Source organism: Tenrec ecaudatus, chromosome 5, assembly GCF_050624435.1.
Source record: "Tenrec ecaudatus isolate mTenEca1 chromosome 5, mTenEca1.hap1, whole genome shotgun sequence".
In the NCBI taxonomy this organism is placed as follows: Eukaryota; Metazoa; Chordata; class Mammalia; order Afrosoricida; family Tenrecidae; genus Tenrec; species Tenrec ecaudatus.
This window is the reverse complement of record NC_134534.1, coordinates 127,011,280-127,036,087: the sequence shown is the minus strand read 5'-3', so window position 1 is coordinate 127,036,087 and position 24,808 is coordinate 127,011,280. Positions and strand designations below refer to the sequence as shown.

Here is a 24,808-nt window from a genome sequence, read left to right as displayed (position 1 = left end):
TAGGCATGTTTAACACACCCGCAGCTTACAGAGAAACCGTGAGGTAAATGGTGAAACTGCTTCTGTGGTATCTTGGTTTTGCTTTACCTCGTGTATTTATCAACAGTAAGGAGACAGACGCGAATTAGACCCCACACTCAGTGGTGAGATTCCTGTGAACCCCGCTCATTTCCCAAGGCCAATGCCTCGTTATCTTTGCTAACATTACAGCTATCAGCTGGTTGAAGAAAGTGAAAAATCTAAAAGGTTCAAGGGGTTAAGGGAAATTTTTTTGGATGGAAAATGGAAAACAGATACAAAGAGCTGACAGAATAATGCTCCCAAACCCTCTCTACCCAGGACCCAGGTCTAACAGCGGGCGACTCACGGCTGATCTTGCCCCTGCTATCCTTCATTAAGGGTAGTGCCGGCCCATGGGAACGGATTTGCCTCCATGAATATTTCAGGATTACAGAGAACAGTTAAAGCGGCATGGCGCTTGGTGCACTGGAGAACCCAAGGCATCTCTGCTGCAAGCTTCCGGGGTTTACAGGAGCGCACACACTTCCCAGGTGCGAAGTGCTCCAGGTGTGATGAGGACTTCGGAAGAGATATCTGGAAGGGCACTTGGTCTGAGAACGTGCAACCACCAGAGCCAAGACCACCTGAGTTCACAGTTCCAGCTCCTCCCTTTCCTCTGAGCAGATCAGTTGTTTCTGGGGTCACCTCAGAGAGACCACAGAACAGGCATCTAGGTGACTGACTTCTGACTTACAGATCTTGTCCCCCTCGCTTTCCAGATGGAGTAAATCACCGAGCCTTTCCACTCAGCTTAAAACTACCACCAGATCCGCCCCCTTGTCGGCCACATTTCTTCCTCAGGGGAGGGTCCACTGGCGGGCGACTCCATCTGTGTCAGAAATAACTCGAAACGATCCTTGACAAGCAGGTTAAAAGTGTATTCTTGAGAGAGCTTGTCTTCAGCCATGCACTAAGCACAGAGACAGGTTTCAACACTCTGAGTCTGGAGCACGCCCAAGCAGCTCTGCCCTGACAATCTCGAGGCCATGCCTGCCACACACACACATAAGCTATGATCACATTGTGGTTGCTCTCATCGTCAGGCATGTCATCCACTGTTCTGAAATCCTGGCCACCTCATCATCAGGGCTACAAAGAATGCCAGGCCCTTTCCTTGTTCGAGTATAGGTTCATCTAACTGAGCTTGCCAGAGCTTTCTTTGTAAGAGACTCAAGCCATGACCACAGTCCCAACTTCCACGTGAGGCATAGCACATCTCACTTATGGCCTCGATTAGTAGGGCTGGCAAACTTGAATCGCCAAGGCTCGTCTCCATCAGCATCCTTAACCGAGTAATCCTGCTCAAACTCAGCCTCAGGGGGTTGTTCTCCCACCCAACAATGGCTCCTCTTTGTTGACTGGCTGACGAGCTAGCTCCTCATCCTTCTCTTCTGCCATCTCACGAAACCTGCCTAGCCCACCTGCCAGCTCCCACCTCACTCAAGCTTGGTCACTCCTCTGACCACCTCCAGACAGAGCAGGTCACTTTCACCCATGATCATTTCTTTCTAAAGAAATGTTCTCTCTTTGTCTCCAAATCCTAGCTAAGTCCTTGATTCTTCCATGAAGCCTAACCTAACCAGTAACCTCATATGAATCTCTTCATCACGTCTTTTGAGCTGCATCTTTTCCTGTTTTAATTGGGTCTGCCAAGATATACTCTAGGTTTCTCAAAAGCAAGCATTGTGTCATACATTCCTTTTGTATTCTGCCTTCTTTTCGCCTTCCCTACCAAAGTACAGGTAGATGATTCAGAAATATTTGTAATCTTTGGCACGATTTGAACAGGTTATCATTATAAACTCTTGCTGAAATGCTCGCATGACTTCATCGCTCTGATGAAAGCTAGAACATCCAAACACAAAACCACAGTTGCCTTGGATTGCCATGGCTCTTAATGACCAAACACATTTCTCCACCCATGGCTAACTCTGATGAAAATGGTGCTAACTCCTCGCCTGCGCTAAGTCCTTTCAAGCCTACTCTCACGAGGGACGTGGGATTCAGACACGATTACCTGCACTTGAGGCCTCAACTTCCCTCCATACACCCAGCCCCGTTGCTTGTTCTCAGGACCTGTGGACCTCCTTCCCACATGGGGCGCGTACATCCTGTATTCAACTTCTCTGCCATTTCCCTCAAGCCACGATCACCATGTACTCCAACAGCAGTTAACCATCAGGCCATTAGTTTGAAGCCACTGTCCATGCAGCGGGAACAAGACTCCTGTTGAGTTACAGCCACGGAAAGGCACGGGGCAGTTCCCTCTGTCCTGTAGGGTTGTGATGATTCGGCATTGACACAATGCCAGTGGGGACAACCGCAGAAGACTGCTCTAGCCTCTCTCCCTTCAGCCCCTCGCTCTGTACCCTAGCAATGATTCATTTCACAAACATCTACGTGAAAAGCCTAAGTGAGAGGGTGGAAATGGAGGAGGGGCTGGGGCTGGGTTTCCAGGGCATCAAAGAAAAGTCCTGTTAAATTTGGCTCCCTGACCCTGTAGCTGGTGACAACCACATGGCTCTGCCACCTACCTCCTAAGACACGAACGTTGGAAAACGAAACTCTGTGAACCGTCTCCTGCCTTGAGATGAAAGGAAGCAGCTTCCTTCTCCTTTCCTCAGAGCTGCATTATTAAGCAAAGTGGTAACTACAACGGTCGGCAGTATGAAAGAAACAAAGTGCCACTATCCACACATCTTCATTCAACTGGCTCATGAGACACAGAATCAAGTAAAACCTCTTGTCTGAGGTAATTATAATGTTTTCAGTCAAAATTACAACTTGGCTGCAGCCAAAATTATAGGTTTTTATAGGAAAAATTAAATTTCCACAATGGTGTTCTTTAGCATCTAAGTAAATGGCTTCCCCGTGATAGGGAGCTGGTCCCGTGGAGCTGAGAAAGAGGAAGGTGCCTCATGAGGTCAGACCATGAAGAACGAGATTATTTCCCTTCATTACAGTGATCGATTTATTGCGTATTCATCTTTCTGAGGGTTTTCCTACCACGCCCTCATATAAATAAGGCTGTGTGAATGGCGCTCCTGTTCTGTGCAATGTAGCCTCCTAGAAGTGGTGTCAAGAAACCAGCAAGTGTAAGAAGTGTCAGCCTGCAAACGTCCGCAGTTGTCGAGATGCTGGGGAAGAGGGGGAGCGGTTATAAAGCTAGGGCGCCTGCTATTTCTACAGAAAAACGTGTGGCGTTTGATTGCAAACAGCCAAGTGTGGGGTAGTGTGAGTCAGACTAGACTCCAAGGCCACTAGCAAACAGTGGGTCCCAGTTGAGACTCTGGGGACGGGAATGGCCAGACTTGTGGGATCAGGGCGCCACCTGCTGGAATGCCGGTGCAAGCATTTCACACAGGCCTCTTTCTAAAGGACAGCAACTTGGTCATGTTGAATAAGGCAGAAAAGTGAAATTCTCATGTGCACAGAAGCAGCAGATGCAAAAATAAAGTCATTGTTTTGCATGAACGTGGCCCAGTATGTGGATTCTACTGGCTGGACAAGTGTGTACTGCCATGCTAGCTACTTTTATTCTTGGTTTTTAATAAAGCACTTTTATTTCAATGCTTTCTAGATCTTAACTTTAACACTTTCGCATTTTAGTATAAACTCTCATCAAGAAGAACCGTGGCAACCAGGCATTTAAAAAAACCAAAAAGCTCTGGGTCGCTGAGTCGCTGTCATTGGTGCTACCTTGTTTTAATGGCCCTTCAGATAGTGTTCTTCTCTACCTTTATGAGAAAATATGCGAACGGCCCACAATTTACCTGCAGGAGCCTCAGGCGCTGCTCAATCTGATGTGAGCCCCTACATGCGGTGGCCAGGTAAGCAGCAGGGAGTGCGGAACCCAGGCCTAACAGGACACTTGGGTGTTTTTTTTAATGCAAGGAAGTAAGTATGCTTTCACAAGGCAAATAATACCTGGTTTCAAACAAAACAAAAACAATATCCTCATTTAAAATGCATCCTTTACCCATAAAGCTTTCTTCTCAAAGCATTCTCATTGTACTCTACTCAGGCACATGCAATGAACAATTTAAAGAAAAACAAAAACTTTCTTTTGCTTCATTTGGGAGTTTTGATTATAGAGGATATCATACTAACCCCCCTTCCCCCCCCACACACACTTTACAAAAGTCTTAAGTGACAGAAAACAAGTACATTTCCAAAAATACAACACAGCGTTTATTGTGTCTGAATTCAGCCGTCTCGGGCGCAACCATGAATATGGCTCAAGAAACGTGGTAGAAGCTTTGAACCTCTTGGGAGCAGAAAAGGCATCACAGACTGAAATGAAAAACCTACAATTAAAAGTTTTGAGCAAAACTGCCACACAGATCAAGTTTTGCTCTGTGGCACATAGGCAAGAAAGCCAGGGGGTAGGGAGAGAACATGGACAGATGTGTCTTTGTATCAGTGGATGACCTCTGCTATGGAAACTCGGGGAAACAAATCCCACCCGCACTAGCTCCTTTCCTGGGAGGAGAAAGATGTAAACACGGGCCCTAGTGTCACCGTGCACATGCTGGCACACAGCTGCTCCGGCTGAGGCTACCTTTATTCATGGAAATTCATGTTACACCACAGGCTAGGTGAGCCTGCTTGTGTTTTGTGGGTACATTATGATTCTCCCCAGATGACCACCAACACACTTCATTCTCGCCGCTAATTAAAATAGTTATATGGTTAAACACATAGGGATATGGGGCTAGCTGCTAAGTGTTGTATAACTAATGAACTCCTATAAAATTTACATGTGATTTAATTAGCTGACAATGGTCATCCATGGAGGGGGAGTAAAGGAAGGAAACATTCTTTCAGGCACATAAAGGCGCCGTTCAGGAAGGCCAGATTGGGTTGTTGTCAGCTTTCTCAGGGAGGAGAGCCACCTGTGCAAATACAGGGCTCAAGTCAGATGACAAGCCAGGGTTTATGGGACCAGGACGATTTTCATCTCCATGACAACTTCACGGGCTCCAAACAGGGAATGCTATTTTTCTGGACTCAGCCCCTCGTTCTGCCTGCAGACTTGTTCTTGGGCAGCCACTGTTAGTCAGAGCTGCCTTTACAGGGCGAGTCACCCCTGATTACAGATTTCACATCGTCATCTTCTTCTTCTTTATCTTCATCTCCTGACCACACTGCTTCCACAGAGTGAAGTCATGCTCGCGTGCAACTCACTGGAACTCCAGAGCACATGTTTCTTCATCTTTTGAGTAAACGACTTTTTATTTTAGGAAATCTACAAGGGAGCTTTGTGGGGAAAATTCCATTATCCTTTCATTCCATTTTTTTCATATACATATAAAACTATCCTGGTGGTACAGTGGGTTTGGCTTTTAATGGCAAGGTTGGCAGTTCGAACCCATCAGCTGCTCCGCAGGAGAAATATGTGGAACATCTGAGGATAGAGCCAAGGATACAGCTTGGGATACAGTCTGGGGCAATTGCACCGTCACAGGGAAATTGAGTCAGGGGCACCTACCAAGGATACTCATCCCAGAGACCCTGGGTGGGGCAAGCCTCTGCTGTGCTCACCTGCTCACCAGAAGGCTGGAGGCTTGCCTGAGGGCATCCAGAAGTCCTGGCCACTGGTTTCTGAAAGGTCAGCATTGACAACAGAATCGCGCGCAGTTCTTTTCTGCCACAAATGGAAATCGGGTCTGCATACCACCTTTTCGTATTTGTATAGACGACTTTTTAATAGTATACTTTTATATTTCATGTAAACAATACATAGATCTTATGCAAACTTTATATAGAGATAACAGTTTCAGTATCATTTAAGTATGGGTGCATAGTATAATTATTCATAAGTTATTTAACAGCCTGATTGATGACATGTACAGAAATACACATGAGGCTACCCGAGAAAGTCCAAGTATGGAACCATAAAACAACATGATTCTTACATGCCTGTGATATAAGAACAGTTTTTTGCAGCAACTTCAACAAGAGCTTCTGGCTCTTTGGAAATGATATTCTATCAGGCTCTTGATTTATAGCCAAATCCCATTCCTATTCTAAGACAGCTTGACCCCTAAGGGAGGTGGCTCAAAATTTAAGAGTCTGAGATTACAGCGCTGAAGGCAGAACTTTTGCTCTTTTAATTAAGAACTGAGCTATTCTTTTATAGATGGCTGCCATTGTCTGCAACTTTCCTCCCAGGCGCACTCATTTCTGGCAATTTAAAGAAAAACACACAAGATGATGTGCCCACCTGGACAAAAACAAAACAAAACAAAATGAACCTGCCCCCCAGCCCCAAAAGTCATTTAATAAACATGAGTTGCTTAAAGTTATGGACTTGGATTTCAGATTCCAGCCAGGAAGGTTTTCATCGGAATGACAAGCTATTTAGCCCCTATCACTTCCCTCCTGTGTCAGGTTCGCGGCTGTTGGCCACACTGCACTGGGTAACAATAATGTTGCACAAGGAATTCCCAAGCCGAAAGCACAAGATTTACCGATGTGAATCAAGTCAGAAAGAACATATTCAAAGTCACATTGGTCCACCTCCCAGTATTACTCCCCTGCTTGTGGGAAAATGAAGTGTTTGTCATGCAAGGGCTTCCTTCCGCCCATCAGGAAGCAAGGCCAGGCAGTCTAATTCAGAGTAAGCAGTTCTGCAGTGCATTTCTACTCTGACACGTGGGATCCCCAGGACTTGCGGTCACCTAGGTGACACCTGTGTGGGCTACCAATCAGGGTACAGGAGCCAATGTTTTGCCATGTCCAAATCCCACATCAAAACAGGGCATCTTGAAGTGGGTTTAACAAAGCACCAGCACACAGGCCTTCCCAGTTGGAAGAACACACATCTTGTTAAAGGTGGTCTGTATGGAACGATAACAGTCTTTCATGCTTGAAATCTCACAAACTACCGCTGAGTCGATGTCAATATTCTCCACTACGTAAACTGTGTCGAATAAAGATGATACATTTTCATAATCAGAATCTTCCAGGACCTAGAAATGCCTCATTATTTTCCACATTTTGCAAGATTATGGTTGGTCTTAGTATGTTATTTTTTTAATTGGGGGGAAAAGTCTGTGTAGGGAAAAAATAAATTCCTTTGAGCTAAAAAAAAAAAGGTTGCATGAGAATAAAAAGCCTACTGATTCCCCATCAGTTTTCCTTCCCACCCCTCTGTGACTAGGGCTCCTTTGCTTGGCTCTGACCTGTGGGAGGACCTCACTGTCTTCTAAATGGGCCACGGATTCATTTCTGTCATGAACCAATCCCACAACCAGGCTAGGGGCCTTCCGCTGGCGGAAGGGAGGAGAAAGCTAACAGGACGGTGCCTCTGAGGATAAGACGCACGTGAGAACCCTCTCCACGTGAAGTTCATCATCGCTTTGGCAAGATAAATCCACAAGATAATTCCAGAACAAATTTAAAACCAGTGTCAGCCAGGGCAGAACCACACACTACAGGAGAGCCTGAGGGCAAGGCAAGCTGGGCTCCAGGGCTGAGTGTGCCCATTTCTGAAGTGCAGGCCGAGGAGGGCGCCCACGGCTGGCGTACAACATTGTACTTTTCTGCCAGCATAATAGGTTTGCATCTTTCAAGTTTCAGACAAAGGCAAACCACATACTGAGCATGAATGTCTGAAATGAAGATAGAAAGATTGCTGTCTCTGATGTAAACAGAGCTTTGTGGCAACAAGAAGATGCACATGACCAACCAAAGAACAGGACGGTAGCAAGCAGTGAGCCTGACAGGACGGGCAAACAGCCGGCTAATGAGACAAGGTGCCGCACAACCTGAGTGGAGCACGGACTAATGTAACTAATGTAGAGCCATTTTCCACCATGGACATGGCAAAGGTTAAAGGTCAGCCAGTCCTAATGCTCAGAAAACAATGGTGGGAAGGAACAGTCTGCATGCAGCTCTTTGGGGTGGTGGGGGTGGGGGTTATCCATATGTGGCCAAAGATGCCAATTCTACAATTTTCTCTAAAGGAAAATGTATAAATGGCCCTAGGATGTGCATATAAGGAGCTTCGACACAGCGTTGCTCCTAATAATAAAAATTACAAAAACAAAAGATGTCCATCTGAGTCCAGCTAAGCATCCATCCCCGCTCAGATCCCCACCAGCAGGCCAGACAGCACCCCTACCCGGGAGGGCTCCCCCAGTCCTGCCACTCCAGAGAGGGCCGCAGTCTTCTCCACAGAGTGGCTGCTGGCTTCCAACTCTTGACCTTTCGGTTAGCAGCTGTGCCACCAGGGCCCCAAACACCACAGTAGCCGTAGGGGACGGCACTGACAGAGCAGCTGTAGGTGAAATATTAAGCCACTCCAAGCCTCGCTGCTGCCAAGCCAATTCGGACTCACGGTGACCTTGTAGGGTAGAATGGCCCCTGTGGGGTTCTCAGAGTGACTCCACGAGAGTACAAAGCCACTTCTTCATCAGAGCAACTGGTGGTTTGGACCCATGAACCCTGAGGCTAGCAGCCCAACGTGTAGCCAATATGCTGCCAGGGCTCATGTTGAACATTACGGATCCATTAACAACCACGGGGCTGAAAACAACCAAACGACAAAGGAGATGGGTTATGACATACTAGTAAGCCCAAATAAAATATGTACATCTGGAAAACCTGGTTGGCGTAAATGTGTGCGTGCTCAGTTGCTAAACAAAGAATGGAGGTTCATGTCTACAGGCGACGCCTTGGGAGGAAGGCCCAGTGCTCTACTTATGAAAAGTCAGTCGGTGAAACACCGTTGCGCTCTGGTGTATGTGAAGTCACCGTGGTTCCAAGTCTAACTCGGCGGGAATGGTATTTTTATACACACACATATTTATACAGTTACAGAGACATAAACACATCTTCATTCCAACATACTTGTTCACACACATACTTACCAGAAAGTACAAATAAGTCATACACCAAGAGTACTAATAGGTTTGTTTTCCTTCCCTGTGGAACTGCCAGTGAGTTCCCCTCGCTTTGCTCTGGGCTGCTCAATGTTGCTAGAAAGGAGCACCGGCATTGCAGTCACTTGGAGAAGCTGTGCGTTTTGAAAATGCTGGATGCAGCCGGAGTCTACCAAATGAGGGACCGTTACTGGAAGCTGAATGACCAGCCAAGAAAGATGGCTCTAACGGAAGCCATCACCAACCTTTCCAGCCAAATCCTAATGGGACTCCTCTGAGGGAACAGCGATCGAAGTCAAACTCCGACAGAAACTGCGTGATAGAGACAGCCACGCACTGCCAGCCCTGCTTCTTATGAATGGACGCAGATTCACTTTAGACTAGTCGCTGACTCCAACTGTCCTCTCTTCCCACGGACACTGGCCACCTCTGGACAGCGGGCCGTTCCCAGCCGCCAAGAAGGAGCAAGGCAGCTCACAGCATTTCTAAGAAAAGTTCCCTCCTCTTGGGTCCTCACAGCTTCCTGCACACACCCTGTCTTGCCTCGTCTCCCCAAACGCTGGGGCAGCAGCGGATGAGAAAGCACAGGGGAATGAAAGAAACAGCCACCAACGTTTCTCCCTTCTCCGTGCAGAAGTCTCCCGTGGGGCCCAGGAGCCACCCAGCAGGGACCCGCTTCTTCTGCATAGGCACGCAATGTCCCTCGTGACCACGAGGGGGCGACCTGGAAGTCGCCAGCTTTCTAGCAAGGCATCCTACCGTTTCCACTGCAGGCCACTAGCTCCCAGGTAAGGCCTGGTTTTCATTTGAATTATAGACATAAACAAAGTCTTTCTTTTCAAATGCTCTGGAAATGTAAGCGTCGGTGTATTTTCCGCTAGAGGTTTGGAAGGGGCCAGGGGAAGGTTCTGCACACAAAATTGAGAAGTTGGACCAAAGTATGTTTCCTCTCTCCTGCCCACTTCCCTGGCCAGACCTACCAAAGGCGCCTCCTCCAACAGAGACAGAAGGAAGTCCCAGTTGCTAGTGGCCCTTCGAGGTCCGACTTATACATGACGGCTGGGGTTTACGTAGACAGACCTGAACGTCTGCAGTCCCTCCCACCCGAGCCTCTCAGCACTGTCGTGGGTAATCCTCAGTGGCAATTAGTGACTTACCGCCTAGTGCAGTCTCTGGTATTGGAGTTTAGGCTCTCACAAGCTGCCTCAAATCCTTTGTGGAAGGAGGCGAAATATAAATAATAATTTTGAAGACACACAGGCTTACTCTGCTATTTACATTTCTCACGGGTCTGACTTTTCCTTTCCTATTTTCCAAGCCGGCCTGGAGATGTGAGTCCGTCTTCGTGTCACCACTTTGCTTCCTTCACACGCAGGTTGGAGAGCAGACCCTGGCGTCTGGATTCAGGATCACACCTATTGTGTGATCAGTCCTGCCTTGGTCCTGGGATGGGTCCGGTATAACACGTGCCCTTCTAAGGCCCCGGAGTTGCTCCCCCACATCCGCCCATCCCTTCCTTTCTCCAACATGTGTGATCACGGCTGATCATATTGTCCCTCTGCCTCAGCATCCTTCTCTCTGACAACCAGGGAGATGAATCAGAGGGTGGCCCGGGTCCCTCCTGGCTCTCCCAGCGCCAAGCTCCGGGGGCATCCTGCCACTGTCTAGTTACACAAGGGCCTGGGGGGCCTTGGGAGCACATTGGGGTGCTTCAGAAGTGGTGTCACTTCTATACACAGGGACCCCATGTGACAAATCACAATTGTCCTACAAGGTTTCTCTTGACATTCTCCACAGGCTGCTCACGGAACAAACACAACGACCATCTGCCGAAAGAAGGGCCCACCTTGGAAGACGCACAGCCAGGATGCTCCCTGGAAGCCAAGGTACGTGGGGCATGTTTCCAGGGAGTTCATCCCTGGACAAGGACGTCAAGCTTGGTAAAGCGGGAAAGAGGAAGGCCCTGGACGAGATGGATGGACACAGTGCCCACACGACGGGCTCAGCTGCCCTGGCTAGTGTGGCCTTCTATTGTATACAGGGCAGCTCTACGTCCGACCTGACTCCACAGCACCCAACAACCACACACTGTTGGGGGGAGTAGTGCAGAGCCACACTGCATTTCCATTTCACAATGTGATTCCAGGCGCCTGACCTTTACAGGGAGGATGGCCACTTCCCTTGCTGTGCAAGTCATTCCAAACAGTGACTTCCAGCTCTGACTGTCAAACTGACTCTTGCCAAAAGACGCCTGGGTACATACCAAACAGCCAGCTTCCTGGCCTGGATTCTGGAGGGGCAGAGCATGTTGTCCCCGATGTCTGTGAAAACAGCAGGGCATGTTCCCGCCGGGGGTAGCCAGGGGCAGGGCCGCTTGCCACCCCACTCCTTCAAAGCAATGGGTGCCAGCGCTTTGGAAACAACAGTTCCACTTGAAAGCAGCAGCAACAGAAAGCCCTTTGTTTCTCCTTCCAGGACCGTTTCATGGCATACACTGGGCGCTGGCGGCCGAGAGGAGCGGCTCCTAGACAAATATTTCCTATCAGGCGCATTGTTCCGATAATCAGGGAAATGCTACCCAGATTTGCAATCAGCTTGGTGAACTACTCAGTCTGAGGACTCAAGGCTCCCCTACTGCTGGCAACCCTGTCCCCTGCCCTGTTGATTCATTCCTCGGCTAGAAACTGGACACGCTGGTAATGAAGAGGGTACGGGGCTCCATAAAGTCAGTGTTTCTTGCAAATAACGTCTCAAGTGCTGCTCTTGGTCTGCGGCCAGCAACCCCATGCCCATGCCTCTACCCCAGGGATGCACAGATGCCCACGGCTCACAACAGCAAACCGGGGAAGCAAACCAACCAACAGAAATGTGTAAGCAACCTCAAACCAAGCCAAACTCACTGCCAGCGAGTAGATTCCAACTCACAGTGACCGAATTGGCCAGGGGAGAACTGCCTCTGTGGGTTTCTGGGAGACTGGAACTCGTAACGAGAGTAGAAAGCATAATCTTTCTCCTGCCGAGCAGCTAGTGGTTTCAAACTCCCGACTTTACGGCTAGCAGCCCGATGATAATTCCCTCAGCCACCAGGGCCCCTGTAAGTAGCCTCGACACCGCGCACTAGAGCAAAGGGTGGAGTTGTGCTCTCTGGTGACAAGGAGACCTGAAGGGCGGCGGTGTACAGAATGCAGGCTGAAAGAACTGGTATCACATTGACAGCCCGATCCACCTCTGCCAGGGGCAAGGGACACTAGTTTGGAGGAGGCTAGAGCCAAAGCAAGCTGCTCTGGTGGTGCAGCGGTGGCGTGCTCAGGTGCAAAGCAAAGGTCAGCAGTTTGAATCCGCCAGCAGATTCTTGGGAGGGCGCTGTGGCCAGGGCGTCCGGCAAGACGTATAGCCTCGGAAACTCTTTGGGAAGTTCTACTCTAGCCCACAGAGCCACTTCAGCCAGAATTCCTTTGACAGGAAACACGACCAAGACAGGGCAACGCCACGTTGTCCTGAAAGTGGGCGTGGCAAACCAGGGACAGCAGCTGTTGTTAGGTGACAAGACGACCGATGCTTTCCCTTGCCCTGGTGCTCCGATTCCTCGACTCCCTTTCCAGGAGAGGAGGACACTGGCTAAAGTGGCGTCTGGCCCGGGAAGAAACGGGATCCAAATCTACACGAGAGAGGAGCCCTGGTGGTGCAGTGATGATATGTTGGATTGATGACGCCACAGGCAGCTGTTCGAAACCACCAGCCAAAAGATCAGGCTTTCTACTCCCATAAAGCATTCCAGTCTGGGAAACGCGCGGGGGCCAGTCTCCTCTGTGCTACAGGTTTGCTAAGAGTTCGATTCTACTGGACTCCAGGGCAAGCAGAGTGAGGTGTTCTTTCTTCGTTTCTTTGAAAGCTGGAACGAGGGACTACTTTCTCAACTGTGCTTGTTCAAACCTAGAGAAAGAGTACTACTCTACAGCCCCGGACCTGGGTATGCGCTGAACTCCCTTCCCCAGCTGGAGGCCTGCCAGGCAGCCCCCGCCCCCTCCCCCAGGCAGGGTTTCAGTAGGTGAATCTGGTTTGGAGCCCACGCTTGGTCTTGCTGGCATGTTTGGGCAGGCTCTCTGGGGGGAGACTTTCCCCCTTACCTTTCACAAGCTCTTCTAGGAGAAATGATGACTTTGCTGCAGATCTCGCCCTAAAACCTGCCCTCAGGGCAGCAGGCCTGGGGTGGACCAGAGAATGGACCAAGGAAAACAGCAGCATTTTTCAGCCCTGGAGCTCTCATGCCTCAGTGGGTGCCAAGTCGAGCTGTTAAACTCAAGGCAAGGTCAGCAGTTTGAAACTACCAGTCTTTCTCCGGCAGGCAGTTGAGGCTTTCTATAATTCGTTTCGGAACCCTACAGGGTGACTGCAACCCTGCCCTACTAAGGTCACGATGAGTTGGAATCGATGCAATGGCAGTGAGTTGGGTTTGCTTTTTGGGGTGGAGCACCGTGCACAGCACCGGCATGCAAAACAGGGACGGTGTTGTAAGGGGTAAATCCATGTATTTGGACCAACGCTTGGGGACGGGCATCTGAAACAGACCCCTCATTGTGCGGGTTGAACAGGGAGCCCTCCCTGCAGCAGAAGCAGGGCCCAGGGCCATTTGAGCTGACGGGTAAACCACAAAGATGAATACCCACTGTTTTCAGCTCACACAAATCAGAGCGGGTCCCCCTGCGGAAGCCTACCGATGAGACAGCAAGAGTGTGTGTTATACTCTGTATGTGTGTTTGTGTAACAATCCTTCTGTAAACAAGTTAGTTCATTTTCGCAATGCAGTGAAAATGCAGTCCATCAAGAGACGCACACACCAGTGCTGCTAAACTGCGTCCGACGTTTCCTCGTCCCATACTGGCCTGAGGTGGTCTTCCACAATGGCTGCTACTCACTTGACCCAGAAAACCCCACAAAATCATGCGCATCAAGAAGGTCGAATCTTCGGATCCATTTGAATAACACCCACGAAGGTGTTTAAGAACAGGCCATCAAGGGTACGCACGTCTGGAGAGCCACCATATACGTGAAAGATGTCACACTGCAGAAGCAGTGCGTGCCCTGCCGACATTACGGTGGTGGAGTTGGTGGGTGTGCCCAGGCCAAGCAGTGGGGTTGGATCCATGGTGGGTGGCATCACTTTTGCTGTCTGCGCTTAAAAATGCAGAGAGTGATGCCGAGCGGAAAGGCAGACAAGTGGCTTCTCTGGTCATTGCGTATGTGCTAGAGGACAAAGCCCTGAAGACATGTGCCGCCAGACTGCGGGTGCTCATCACGGTCGGATCTGCCCATGCGTGAGCTCCCTGCCTCACGGACACGGTCCCAAACCACGAGAGGAGGCTGCGCCGAAGGACAAGACCCCAGAAGAAAGTGGAGAAGCAAGCATTCATGGCTCAGGAGTAGCTTAAGCCTAAAATAAAAGTTAGGACACCAAACAACAAAAACTCCCTGCTTTTGACGCAAGCAGCCATGTGTGATCCTGGGGGCGCTTTCAGCCTTTCGGGCCAGAGTGCTGCCGCTTCTGGTTCAAGAAACCAGCAAAGCACAGCCTGACCACGGGTCTGAGCAGACAGGAAGCACCTGGAAGGCTTGGGACGCGCTTCACATCTGAAAACAGATCATTCCGAATTGTCCATAAATATTTGTCTTGTTTCAGTAAAACAGTCTTCAACCAGTTTCACAACCCTTGGTTCACAAGGCTGCAGTGCGCGCATTACCAGGAGTCTGCATTCTTTCAACATTGCAAGCATGTATGTGGAACACGTCCTGGAAACAGACAACCCAAAGGAAGGCATTTCAGAGTAGCGTCATAAGGGAATTTCAGGGCATTTTTTTAAGGGGGTGGGGGAACAACTCTCCCATAAATAGAACCTATTTATGCTTTTCTCTTAAAAATATATTTAATTGAAACAGAAATGAAATGCAAGTTCCCTTTAACTTGTTTATTACAGTAAATAAGACCCAGCCAAATTCTTAGGGAGGCTTCAGAGCGCATGGATGTAACTGGTTGTTAACTCTGCAATTGGGGTAGACTGAAGGCCTCGGAGCCAAACATGCCCTCATCCTGGAACATGTTGAGCCCGTTACATTCTTAAAAGCTTTTTCAGACGCAAAAATGAGCTCAGCTTATATGCTAAAAATTAGATTTGGGGGAGCGGAGCAGCTATTTTTCTTGCATTTTTAGTACCTGCCAGATCTTTCATCCTACACACAGACGGGCAATGCTTTTCTTTGCATGAATGTTGGCCACTGGTAATTAGAAAAGTGGAAATGCTGCATTTCTTCCACACACACACACACACACACACACACACACACACACACACACACACACGAAAGGATGTGGGAGACGGAGGACACGATCTTACTAGCTCGGAGCAACTATGACAAAACCCTTGCTCTCCAGTTGATGCTGACTCCGGGTGGCCCCACACGACAGGGAACACCGACTCCACTGGGCTCGCCCAGCTTCCCTCTGTCCTGAAGAATGCTGCGTCCTCCCCCCACTGAGTGGCCATGGGTTCCAACCACCCTTTGTTAGCAGCCGGGTGCCTAAACACTGCACCACCAGGCTCCCCTGAGTAACTATGAAAGACATTCAGGGTGGACACAGGAGAAACTGGTGCTGGGGAGCATCCTAGGCTCAGGCTCCAGGGTAGGAAGGCCACCTAGAGTGGCAGCCTGTCTGGGAGCCAGCTAAGCCCAGGTGCACAGAGGCAGGGCACCGAGAAAGTGCCTTGCTAGTGGTTCGGACTACACCTTACTGCCCTTCGATTTCTCCCAACGCAAAACAGAAAGGAGTTACCTCCGGTTGCCTGTGCCTGTCAAGTCAGAGCTACCTCGAGGCAGCCGTGTGTGTGTGTGTGTATGTGTGTGTGTGTGTGTGTGTGTGTGTGTACAGAACTGGGCTCCACACGGTTCTCCTTGGCTGAGTTTTGGAAGATCACCAGGCCTTTCTTCTGAGGTCTCTGGGTAGACTCGAACTCTAGCCTTTCAGTAAGCATGATAACCTGCTTGTACCACTCACGATGTCTCCCTGCCTCACGTGAGCAAGGGTTAGACGGCATGAGAATACAAACGTCTAAGCTCAAGCCAACAAGTCAGCTATTATTTATGGTTGTCTGTTGGAAGTAGTTGTGATTAAAGTTGCTTCCATTGACCATAAATGGCATGCTCTGGTCCATCCAAAAAAATATCAGTGCACGGCACCAAGTTAATGAAGATTAAGCTTCATGGTGATAAGCAATCTTGCCAGGTCCCTTCAAAACCATAAAGGGCAGTAGTTAGAGGTAATGATAAACTAATTCTGAATATCCCAACAGCAGAAGCCCACCCCCCGGTTAATGATTAAGGGCTGGACTCTGGGCAGTCACAAAGTTGGTTAACTCGTGCCCCTGAGACACAAACCTGCTATCAGTCATCTATCCTTAGCTATGCTACTGTGATTGCACTGAGTTAGCGTCAATGGAGAGCTACCCTGTGGACACTAGCAACACACTCCCGTCCGCACCATCAGCCCATGGTTGCAGCAAAAGCATCAATCCAGCTGCCCCTATATTCTATCAAGCAAAATGTCCTCTTGGGTCTCTCCTGACACCATGTCCAAAGGATGCCCCAAGGAATGGGGAAGACAGCTACTTGGCCAACTAACCGGAAGAGATCCATATTTGTACTCATTCCAAAGAAAGGCGGCTCAACTGAATGCTTCAGAAGTACAGCCACTGTTTTTCCTCCACCCACACGAAGTGAACTGCAACCAAGTGTCCAGCTTCTTCCTGTGAACCCAGGGCCTTTACCATGCAGTCTTGAACTGAGAGGGAAGAATGATGCTCTGGCAATGGTCTAGGACCTTTGATGCTTTATTCTGGCCATGGAAATGTTGCAACCCACTGAAACAAAACAAAATAACAAAAAACACGACCCACATTTCAACTCTAACTGGGAGTAGTTTCTTTGGTTGTGATTCCCATGAAAATAAATGTCTACAAAATTTAGGTATATTGATGGTACTATCTTTAGACTACAGGATTGGACAGAGGAATCTTATTTGTTCCTACAAGAATATATAAACGGCCAACTTCTGTGACCTACTGGTTGGTAAGTTCACAGGTCTGTTGATATTTAAGGGTCAGGTTACCTTCATCAAACACAAGAAATCGATTTAGGGATGCTTAATCTAAAGTTAGGAACAATGTGTTTGAAGAGGGTAATTAGTAATACAAATATAAAATTATCTTTCCTTAGGATAAAGCAGACAAGCAGAGGACACTTCAAAGTACTGGCGAAGTCGTCAGCGTTAGGGGATATTGCTTTGATTATGCTGAAAGGTGTATTAAAAAATAGACTGAAAAGCCATAGGTCTGTTGAGTAGGAGGTTTGAGTTCTACTTAGTTCAAGTTGGAAGTAATTCCCTTACAGCATAGGGCTAACCACAAACTCATCTTTTATTGGTTTAGGTCTTACACTGGGACAAAAGGTCAATTTCTGTAGTTGCACTACAGTGCATGGCTGGGTGTGTGTAAACATGAAACATGAATGATCAGATTTGGGGGTGGGCAATAAAGAGGAAGGAGTATGTTAGCGAACTGAAGAGGGTGGGTGCGTGCATGTGGGTTTACTTATATCTTTTTGTTTGAGTACATTTTCTGATTTTGATTTGGGTTACAGGGGCCAGGAATAAAATACATGTACATTTCCAGTGAACATCTCATCTAGGAAATTTCAACCAACAGTTCTGTATCGCCTCAATTGTGCTTTGGCATCAGGTAGTTGGCTAACGTTTTGACTTTCAGTTGGTGCTGGTTCTGTAACCTAATTATTTAATCATCAGAATCCTGGATGCCTACCTTCCTGATAGCTCGCTGGCTTCCATCCTGACAAAATTAAACATACACTGGCGGGGAGGTTGTATTTGGTATGGCCAATAACAGTTGGAACCAACAAAGGCGTACCACATGTTAGGCTCGTAGGGAAGCGTTTGTCCTTCTTACGGAGCAAGTGTCGGTGGTTAGAGTACAGGTGCGAGGAGGATGGAAACAGCATGCAGGTCCAGGAAACCTAGCTGCAAATTCCCTACACTCTTTCCCAAGATGAAACTGCAAGCTCAATAGCTCACCCCCCACCCCCACCCCCACACCCAATGGCGGTCGGTCCAGCACTGAAGAATCCAAGACGCAGACCGGGGTGTCCTTTTCTGACCAGGTACTCCGCTTTGCTTAAGCGCCTCTTTACCACGCCCCACAAGTGCCTACACAGAAATGACCTCACCTAACACATGACTGAATAGTTTCCAATGTAACTCCACCCAAGATGAAAAAGATGGATTTCCAAAGAAAAGCAGAGCCCAGGATAGCTCTAGCTCATAGTGTACTTTGGAGACCAGTTTCCAAGCCCACGTGGGTCACCTCGTGTCTGCCACCTGGAGAAGCACAACTCTGTGATCTGTAGCAGTTAGAACAATGTTTCCAAATGGATTTCAACCAATTTGCTATATTTCTAATAAAAATAGAGAATGGTAGAATTTTTTTGAGAGTATAAGAGCCTCTCCAGGACCCCAAAACAGCTGTCCCACAACTTCAATCAAGATTAAAGTTGCAAATTCTTGTCTCAATCTGTTACTATCCTCTTAAAGAAATAGCAAGGATATTCTGTGTCCCGTACACAGGCAGGAAACTCAGTTCCCATGAATACGTGCAGATGTGCTTTGTCCTTTCTAATATGGAAGTCCATCAGAGAGATAGGACACCTTCTACTTAAAATTTACTTTTCTTTAATTTGGGAGAAGGGACTATTATGTTCAGAGATTAATTTCCATTGCCTAATGCTACAAGGAGCATCCTTAGCTGTATATGTGTGAATTTGTTACGTATCTTGGCATCCTTTTCTGTGATTACATCCTCAGAGTAGATTCCTAATAATGGAATTTATGAGCCAGACAGAATGCACATTTTAATTTCAATAGATATTGCTCAAAGCTACACTAATTTAAACTCTCACACACAGTTTATGAGAATGCTGATTTCAACACACTCATCAAGGTTGCATATTATCAGACGGTTACATCTTTGCCAACATAATTTTGTTTTGCATTTTCTTAATTATGAATGAAATGGAGCACCTTGTCATATATTTATTGATCATATTCTTGGCTCACTTGTCTATTGAGCCGTCTTTCTTTTTCCTACGGACATGTGGGAGCGTGTTTGCAATGCAGGGACCAGCCCTGGCTCTCTTCTTGCCAGTTTGTCTTGTTTTTTATTACATTGTGTTTTTGCCATACATATGTTTTAAGTTTTGTTTAGTCAAATTAACAGACTTTTCCCCGTATGGTTTTGGGTAGGCTGGGTAAAAGAGATATTTAGCTGCAGACCTGTAAGTAAGTACCCATGAAAAGTATAAAACCAACTTATGGTGCTGAGACTATCCCCCAGTTCTGACATTGAAAACAAACGCTGGAGGAAGAGGTCCGCACTTGTTACTGGACGAGGGAGTCTGGATACCTTCCCGGCTCCTGCAGAGGAAAACTCGACAAGTCCATTTATGGTCCTGCTTTGCTGCTGGCCATGCTCATTTGCCTCCACAGACCTGGGTTTTATGTTGGGTTTTCAGGTCAAAGCAAATAACATAAACAACAGAGTTCAAGTTGTTGGGCAGAGCCGATGCCATAGCCATGCTGAATTTCTAGTGGATCTTTCACCAGTCTTGTTCCTCAAACCCCATTACTACCGGGAACACAGAGAACACTTACTTAACATTTGAGGGGCATATTTACCTGGTACCAAAAAGGGGATGCAGGAGCAGATAGAACAGCTGAAGGACGAGTGTGTGTGTGTGTGTGTGTGTGTGTGTGTGTGTGTGTGCGCGCGCATTTTATGCACTTGCACCCAAGTGGTCATAAGGTAGAAGACTGAAACATGTGATTCAGTAGATAGACCTGGACTTAACTCCTGCATCCTCTGTGACTTTAAGCTTCAATTTTCTATCTGGTAAATCGGGGTCTAGGTGGTATAGTGGTTATGAACTGGACTGTGATCTGTGTGGTCTGAAGTTCAATACCACCAGCACCTGGCCTTTCTACTCCCAACAGTAGTTCCAGTCTCGGAAACCCATAGGGGTCCACCATGAGTCAGCGTTGACTCAATAGCAGTGTTTGGTTTTGTATCTGGTAAATCATGATGACAATGCCATTACCTCCCAAGGTTATGAGAGTAGTAATATGACCTGTAAACTCAAGAGCTGAGTGCTTAATAGCTAATAAATGATACTTAGTATTAAATAATTCATATGTGGCTAATGTTGGGGGAGTTACACAGCACAACCTGCACAAGCCAGAACCTGTAGAAAGCAGAAACCTCTCAGAGAAGAAAACCTTAAATATTTCCCACTCATTCTAGAGATAGAAAAGTGGGAAGCCTGAACCCAGTCAGAAACAGAAACCCAAGGCTTTCCTGAAAAGCAAGCAGTCCTGCTGGGTTCCAACTCACACAGGTGCCGGTCACTGCAATCCAGTGCCAGACAAAGCTTCTTCCTCTAGACTCCTCCTTTCTATGAGAAAAGAACTTCCGGCGACCTGAGACGCTAGCTGCCGGCACTGTCTGTGACGAGGTGCTGCTCCTACTCTGACATGTTCAGTACCTGACAATGTGGCCATGCTGCCCATCAGCTTTCCAGAGGCTCAGTCCTCAGAAGTGGACAGCCCGTTCCTTCTTCATAGTCTCAAAGTTCTACTGAAACTTTTCACTGTGGGTGACCTTGCTGGTATTTGAAATACCAGTGACAGAGCATCACAGCATCACACAAGGCACTAAGGCACAATCAACTGACAGACGAGTGGTGGCTTCTTCATATAGGGCGGTCTTCAGGACTATTTATTCAGCGTAGTGAGAGAACACAGCCCTGATGAGTGCCTTTTGTTGTGTGCAGACATCCAGCTGTTGGCTTTAGGGACCATCAATCAGGTCGGCTACGTGGTGACACTATGTCCAACAGAAAGAAATTCCGCCCAGCCCATCCTGGGCCATCCTCAAAACTATTCTTATGTGTGAGCCCATTGTTGGAGCCACTGTGTCAGCCCATGGTATCGAGAGCCGTCCTCTCTTTTGCTGCCCCTCTACCAAGTATGACGTCTTTTTTCAGGGACTGGTCTCTCCTGAGACAAAGTGTCACAGTCCTCACTCCCAAGGAGCATTCTGGCTGTACTGCTTCCAAACAGAAGTGCTTGTTCTTTTGGAGGTCTATGATGCATTCAATATTCTTCTCCAGCACCACAATTCCAATGCATCCGGATGCAGCAGAGAGGAACATCTGTTAGATGAACGACTGAAAGTACCCAAGATTAACACCAGAGGCAGGGTTGGGACCAAACATTTGCTGAAAGATTCTTTAAAACATGGAATAGGCTAGATGACTGAGGTGGATACAAGAGGATGCTCTTCAAATGATGGGAAGCTAAACATCTTTTGTAGAATCTTATTTGCATTTGCAACTATGGCAAAATATTCAACATGTCATATAATTGGACCCATATCTGCAATTTGCACATCTGCTTTCAAAAACTGGCTTCATATTTCACAACTAAAATGATGTAGAGTTTCTGCAATGTACTTTGCTAATATTTTCTGAGGACCAAAATACTTGCTTGAATCAAAATTATAAATGGTTTAAGACACATACAGCTGACCTCACAAACAGGACTAAAATACGTTTCTTTGATGTGGGTTACCATATATTTTATAACAACTTTAAGAGCGAGTCTTCTAGGGCCATGCCAGCACTAAAAATCTTGGAAGACCGAGTACGAGATTTTGGCTGAGTTCGCTACCATAGCCAATGGGGGTCTCTAATGGGTCATCAGCTTCTTTCTGCTCCCTCAGATTCCGTCACCCCTGGGCAAACTGGGATGGTTTGCTATCTGGCCCTTGAAGCAAGCATTCACTGGCTGCCAAGTGGAGGGTGGTGAAGGAGTGGGAACACCTGGAAGGAGGAATGTAGGAGAGGGGCTAGCACCTGAGTTCATTCACAAGGCCCTTCCAAGTTTACCTTATGGGATAGGGAGACGAGAAATGCAAAGGAGGTACTGGGTTCAGCCAACGCTACCTCACTATGGGAGAACTTCAAAGCAGCAGCTATGGAAGAAAGGAGCGGTTGCAGGTCTTGTGTGCGAAGATCTCTGGTGGGGAAAGGAGAGAAGGCACCCCAAGGAACCATGTATTTTCTTCCAGCAAATGTAGTAGCGTCTAAGAAGAACCCATTCCATTGTGATAAGAGGGCTAACTACTGGGGCTGAGATGGGAAAAGATCAATGTCAACTTTACACTGACCTGTAATGCTCTCTAAGAAGAATATGCTTGTGTAGTTCAATGTCAATAATAAGGGGGGAAATATTCTAGAAAGATTAGGGTCCCTATGAACCAAACCCACCTAGGTTACTCACAGACTAAAGAGCTGCTGATCTGCTCTCTTAAGATTATAGCTGAGAAAGCCACAGGAGGGCACTGTGAGTGCAAATGGAGCACTGCTAGCCTCACAGGTTACACGTTGAGCTGCTAATCACAGGTCAGCAGTTCAAAATCACTAGCTGCTTCCAGGAGGAAGATGAAGCTTTCTACTCCCACAAAGAGTTAAAGTCTCAGAAATCTACAGGGGCAGTTCGACTTCATAGCAGTGAGGGAGATGAGTTGAAAGGAAACTGGATAATACTGTAAGGAAAGAAACAGGTGGAATATTCTATCTTCTATCTATGTATCATTTACCTTTAAAGAAAAAAGAAGTAATCCTGAGGTAACTGGCTCATGCCAGATAAGTTCTACAAGTGTAAAGCCGGCATTGAGTAGTTTTGAAGACTCATGTTATGTCTGCCCCTATGGTTCTCTAAGTACGGCCCTTGAGTTTATACAGTAGTGTCACCTGGGCACTTGTTAATTCCACACCAGACCTACTGAGTAAGAATGCTTGGGATCAGAAGTCGGCATGGTGTATTCTAATAGGCCCTCCAGATAATACTGAGATGCACAACAAACAAGTGTGTTTGGTGAAAGAAATCACTAGGTCTTATGACTATTGGTACAGTTTCAGCGATAAGCCGCTTGCCTCATAAAAGACTATGCGAAAGATTTTCAGCTTGGCTCAAGAAGACAGTACTTAAAGAAGAGCCCAGTAAGAGTTGGGAAGACAGTGAAGAACCTTCAAGGGGAGGGAAGGGATTTGCGCTGCAAACAGATGAAGCTTGGGAGATCTTTCTCAAGGTAACACTCCACTGAGTACGTGAGGCCTGGAAGCAAATTGGGAAGGTAGCAAGCTCAGATCTGTAACAGGGGACAGCCTCCCCAGAAAACTTCCAGGAGGGGAAACTTTGTCTCCTCAGGTACCCTTCCAACCTCCATGCAAGAGGTTTCCCAGGGGAGGCTGCTTCTCAGCCCTAACAACTACTGTGTGTCCTGAATGACTCAACTGGAAAGCTGGCTTCAGGAGTGGAGGACACCACTTGTTAGCTCTGAGACCTTGGGTGTATCATGCATCTTCTCTCAGCCTAGGTTTCCTCCTTACAAAAAAGAAAGATAGAAACCAAACTCATTAACTCCCTATTACAACCACTGTGCACATAAATAGTGTATTGTTTTTTTTGCTTGTTTTTTCTCTAGCTGTGAAGGATACCATGGTTAATAATTACAAAACAGCTGCCTGGACATGATGAGGGCTGGAGGTCAGAGATGGTATCTTGTGGAAAGTGACTGTCAAGTGGAGATCCACCAAATTCAAACCCACTACTGTTGAGTCCGTTTCCACTCCAAGCAACCCTCAAGGACGAGGTAGAACTGCCTCTGTGTGTTCCAAGATTGTCATTCTTTATGGGAGTAGAAAGCCTGTCCTGAGGAACAGCTGGTGGTTTTGAACTGCTGACCCTGCAGTCAGCAGCCCAAATGAGAGACCACTGTGCCACCAGGGCTCGTTGAGATTGCTAGAGTGAGACAAAATTGATAGGGGTGGGTACTGTGGTGAAAAGGTAGAGGGAGACAAAGATGGCACAGTGAGGAAGTGAGGAAAGACACGCAAGAGCTCAGAAAGCAAGGTGGGAAAGGTTCAAGCCCAGCTCTTTCTGGGCCTCATGGGCCAGAGCTTCCATGCCCAGCAGTACAGGAATGTACACTGCCAAGCTAGAGGGGGTGCTGCTTACCCAGGCTGTCATGCAATTGGTGCCTCTTAGGACTGGGCAGTGTAAAACATGAATCCCATACCTGGCAGTTCTGAAAGCAGTGGGCAATCCGAAGACGACTTTGAAGCAGCAGGATGACATGATGAGATTTGTATTTTAGAATCACACTGTGAAGCTCTCCTTAGATATGAGAGTGGTAGTGGGGAGCTGCAGCCAGCCACCCTACCTCCCGCAAGTCCTTGGGGCTGTTCATTAGGTTCATGAAGCGTATACTGCAGTGTAACGCCCACTGAGTAGAATCCATGTTGGTCCCGCAGCCTATAGATGAGACGTTTAGCTCTAGGTTAGCTGAGGCAGAGGGCCGGGGAGATCAAAGGAAGACCATGAATGATTCCCGGGCTCTGCCTTAGTGGGTACCACCTAGAGACAGAGGCCAGCACACTGAAAGACAGGCAGAGATGGAGGCCGGCATTTGCATACAGGAAGAGGAGGGGAAGTAGAAGCAAGCAGGCCTGAGGGAGAAGGGATGGGCTTCAGCAACAGGAAGCTGGACGCAGCCACCTGGAGAAATGGGACAGGCCTGGCTATGGAGACTTGTCCATAGGCCACCAGCATCCAGATGGTAGTGGGAGCATAAGAAAGGGAAGCTCTGTGGGGGGCGGAAGTAAAGCTGGGAAACCAGTGGATT

General features: G+C 47.7%; 1 protein-coding gene and 1 long non-coding RNA gene across 2 annotated transcripts in view; one reads left to right on the top strand and one right to left on the bottom strand.

The window, feature by feature from the left end:
• The window catches only part of PDZRN3 (PDZ domain containing ring finger 3), a 250,683-nt gene that overhangs the window by 121,166 nt on the left and 104,709 nt on the right, over window positions 1–24,808 (bottom strand). The gene's annotated exons all lie outside the window — the stretch shown is intronic.
• On the top strand, window positions 8,945–15,281 carry LOC142448238 (uncharacterized). The gene is made up of 3 exons (XR_012784513.1): window positions 8,945–9,736; window positions 10,746–10,834; window positions 11,424–15,281. It is a non-coding gene; the product is annotated as an uncharacterized LOC142448238 (long non-coding RNA).